Raw genomic sequence first — 4,955 nt, 5'->3', positions numbered from 1 at the left:
TTAATTCATTTATCCTCTTCTAGCCTTATTTCTCATTTAAATAAATACATTTATTTATTTAAATTATCCTTTTCCTAAATTAAATAAATATTTTATTTATTTAATTGTCCTACTTCTTCTATTAATTAAATAAATCTTTATTTATTTAATTAATTCATTATCCTTTTCTACACATGACACATGTCATTCATCTCTTAATTCATACACTACCTACCTCTTTCATTATTTTGGTATTTCTTCTACCTACCCCCTAATCCTAGCCGACCTCTCTTTTTACACCTCTCAATCTTAACCCTCCATTTCTTATTGTGTCTTCTATTTAAGGAGATGCTTCCTTCATTGTCAAAGACTAATGACTAATGACTAATGACTGATTTTGGAGTACTTGGCTACACTACGATCCTACTTGCAACCACATTCTGTTCTTTGTTGAGCTCTTGTGCATACAAAAATCTGAGAGCAAGCATATCAAACAAGATCAATGGAGATAGGAAGAATGGAGATCAAAACCCTATTGGACATGTGATGGTATAATCTTTATGATTTTGAGTTATTTTGCATTGTCTTAGGTTATCTTCATATGTTATGGTGGATCTTTGTTCATTGTTAGGCTAGGGTTTAGTGGTTGAATCCATTTTAGTCTTTCAATATTGTTGTTATTTGTTATCCATTTTCACCATATACATTTTGGCACGCCCGGTGGGACCCTTGTCCCTTTGCATTTAACATTTTTGTTGCAGATTTTGCATTTTTGAAGTTGCAGATCGGACGATTTCGACGACATTTTAGGTTGTTGTTTTTTCCGCGTCTGTGAGTGTTCGGATCGCGTTTTTGTGTTTCAGAAGCGTCTGTGATATCGTGAATCGCGCCTGTGTTTTTGCCAGATTTTTATTTTTGCAGGTTTCTGGAATCGCGTCTGAGAATTTTTAACCGCGTCTGTGACTGATCTTATCGCGTCTGCGTTAGGGAGAGGCGTCTGTGGTATCTGATCGTGTCTGTGAACTACAGAACCGCATCTGTGTAGTTCAGACGCGTCTGTGTCTGGTATAAAGGCGTATGTGCTTTCTGTTTTGCAACTTTTTCAAGTTCCTTCGATTCGGGTTTTCGGATTTTGTACTTAAGGTTTCAGATCTGGTTTATTTTCGGCTAACCCTTGCAGATCTAGCTAACCTGGTTGTGTGCAGCTTGCTTTGGAGGCTAAATACGTTTTTGTTGAAGGCCCCTTTTCACAAAGTCTTTTTGGGTTTTCTAAAATTTACCTAACTTGTGTGCTTGCAGGAAGGGGTTATCATTTGAAACAACCCAAACTACTAACAATTTTGTTGCAGGGCCTTAGCTAGGGTTTTGTAATTTTTATTGTGTGCCTTGTTTCATAGTTTAGCAAACACTTCAATTGGTGCACTAAAATTGAATCATTGTCTTTTGTGTCTTGAGCAATAGGCTCTTTTTGTTTACTCTTTAGAGGGCCTGTCTTCCCGTGTGGTCATTAGGACTACTAGTGAGAAGAGAACGACCCAAGTGGTAGCGAGGAAAACCCACCTCATCCAAACCACTATAATCAAATGTATTCATGGTGAAAACTATGGATAACGTGTGCTGATTAGTTCATACTGACACTATGTCTCCCCATAAACCCGTTTGATCAAATTTATTTGATCATTTGTAGGGTGTAACCCCTACCGGCTGGGAGCCTTCTGTATTTACAGAGCTGAAAGTGCCGCATGTATGGCCACACGAGCGGATGCCCTTACTAGCACCTCTTTATTTTAGATGCCCAAATCCTTCTAGTTGTTGAGGCAGGAGGTCGGACCTCTAGTAGCGGCCCACACACATACGGTTCTTAGTAGAGATACAAAGTTCGCCATGGGGAGTTTTCATGGGGACTGATGCTTGGCTGACCCGAGAAGTGAGTGCCGAGGGTGGAGCCAGTGAGGTCAAGCATCTAAGTATCTGCTCTGAATAGCGTAGCCTCGGGGGTAAAACCCTATGTGGGATCAACAACTATTGTCTTGGCCAGCCCTAAGATTTGTGCTTGTCTTATGCTAAACACTCAAACACTCAAAACAAAACAGCAAAACATTGTGTCTTTTGTGTCTTCAAGTGTATGCAAAAACTTTTTACATCAAACAACACACTTTTTGGAGTCTAAACAGTCTGCAAACATTGAGTCATCAACACTGTGTCCTCTTGTCACGAAAAACAGTCGAAAAATCAGATTTGGTCACAACAAAACAACTTCACAGATAGGAAAAATTGCACTAAGGTTACAGAAACGCGTCTGTGTCTGTTCAAACCGCGTCTGTGTCGGATAAGCACGTCTGTGAAGTACAGAATAGCGTCTGTGTTTTTAAAAGCGTCTGCGTCAAACAGAGTAGCGTCTGTGTCTTAAAACCGCGTCTGTGAAGTATACAGAGGCGTCTGTGTCAGGATTTGAAAACTTTAACAGTCAAGCCAACAAAGAAAATCAGTTTCGGCATATTTGAGCTTCCTAGGTTGTCTCTTCAGGTTTAATCTAGCATTCAGCCTGTTCCAAGGTCTTACACAGTCCATCATTGCTTCATACCTCATTTTACATTCACAATTGTTTAAACTTGAGTCAAAAGGTCACTTGCTTGTCCTCATCATACTTGGTCAACACACTACATACAACTACACTTTGCTGAGTGGCCCCTCACCAAGGTTTCTTACCTTTGGGTCTCATTTGGTCTTACTTAGAGTCAAGGTCAGCTTACCTCATCAAGAGAAACTATCCTCTCTTTGGAAGTCACACCTACTCTACTACTTACATACTTGGTCTTACACTTTGGACATTGCAAGTACACCTCAAGATTCATTTACACTCCATACAACTCTTGGTCTTCCATACTCTTGTCATTTTCGTCTAGTCTCTCACATATTGGTCTAACACCTAGTTCATGGTTGAAACCCACCTTCAAAAATCTAAGAGAATAGCTAAAGAAGCTCAAGAATCCGTAAACATGAGTTCTTATGAGTATGACAATGATGTATTCTACAATCCTGAGCACACTACATTACCAGACATGAATGTTTATAGACACAATCCAAATGTGGAAAGCGCAAACACTATAAACAATGCTACACACAATGACACAGTGGACAATTCTTCAATACCATCAGCAGACATACAAGAATCTATAATGGACCCTCAATTCAATACATTGGTTGAAGAGATAATGAGGAGAGATCATCAATATTTTCTAAACATGATGGCACAAAGTGGAGCCAAAATACCGCATGATTTTGACTTATCTCAACTTATGGAAAGTAGACCTTCACAACAAACTCAACCTAACATGGATCAAAGGAGACCAAATAGTGGAGGACCAAATAATATGATGCCGGAGTCACCATCAGTTTTGCTTCAAAAACCAGCAATCCCACATACACAAGCTCAAATATATGATACTTACACTCAAAGACCATCATGGAGGCCTTATGCTCAAACACATGCTCAAGATATGGGTCAATTAAGACAAGTGGATACACAAGGACATCCTCAAAATTTTGACACAAGGAGACCTCATGTCAAAATTGGGGGCAACACAATGGAAAATGAAAGGCCTATTGAATATGGTTTATATACGCAAAATAGATATGGGGTCCCTCAACAAGAAGTTATGCCAAGTGCTCCATATATGTCGCAACAATATAGACCTCCATATGGACATGTCTACGATCAGTATCATCCGTATATGCAGCAAGCTCCTCCTCAAATGGGTGTTTCAAACATGGGATATGCTACAAGAAATCCATCTCCTCCCAAAAATAATTTGGAGCAACAAATTAGAGATCTACAAAAGAAAGTGGAAGACATGGGCACATCAAAACCCACATATACTATGAGAGATATATGCCCTTATCCCTTCGATAAGAGCATTCCAATGCCTCCGTTTCCTCCGCACTTTGTAACACCAAAATTTGACAAATATAGAGGGAGAGGAGACCCCAAGGCACATATAAGACAATTCTTCACAGCTTGCATTGAGGTAGCCGCAGAAGAAACATACTTAATGAGGTTGTTCCCACAGAGCTTAGGAGATCAAGCGATGGAATGGTTTTCTCAATTACCTCCCGGTATTAAGTCATGGGGCGACTTAGCAGAGGCATTCATTCAGCATTTCTCTTACAACATTGAAACAGATGTCTCAGTTACTACCTTGTGCAATACGAAACAAAAGGAAGGAGAATCTTTCGCAACATTTTTACAGAGATGGAGAAACTTAGCTAGCAGATGCTCTTGTGAGATCCCGCAAAAACAAATGGTGGAGATGTTCACACAAAACGTTAATAAAGCTATTGGCTATGATCTCAGAAAAGCTTGTTTGTCTACATTCAAGGATGTCATTGAAAAGGGCCTAGCAACAGAAAAAGTCTTAATTGAACAAGGAGTTATCAAGCTATTCAAAGAAAACAAAGAGGACTTCAAAGGAAAGGACAAACCAAAATTTTGGAACAAGAACAAGAACACAGTTAATGATGGTGTTGTTGATGCCAACACAGTGAGACCCAAGTTCGTCTTTTCTGGATCAAGTTCTACCAACAATCAAGTGAACAATCAAACGGCTGCTAAACCACGAAGGAAGTATACTCCATTGGGAGAACCACTTGAATCAGTATTCAAAAAGCTTGTAGCAAACAAAGTGATCACGGTCCCAGATTTTCCTCCATATGAACCAAAGGTAAAACCGAATTGGTGGAATGATGATGAATTTTGCGAATTTCATAAGAGCAAGGGTCATAAGACAAGTAATTGCCATCGATTGAAAAACATTGTACAAGATCTCATTGACAGAGGAGATATTGAGATTGAGGGACATTCATCTAACCAAGAGCATGAGGTGTTTAAGGAACCATTCCCAAAACATGACAAGGGAAAAGGCAAAGTCACAGATGATCAAGCCAATTACACTAGAGCATCTTACAATTATGATTCC

This window comes from Cryptomeria japonica, chromosome 9, assembly GCF_030272615.1.
Source record: "Cryptomeria japonica chromosome 9, Sugi_1.0, whole genome shotgun sequence".
Taxonomy (NCBI): domain Eukaryota; kingdom Viridiplantae; phylum Streptophyta; class Pinopsida; order Cupressales; family Cupressaceae; genus Cryptomeria; species Cryptomeria japonica.
This window is presented reverse-complemented; position numbering follows the sequence as displayed.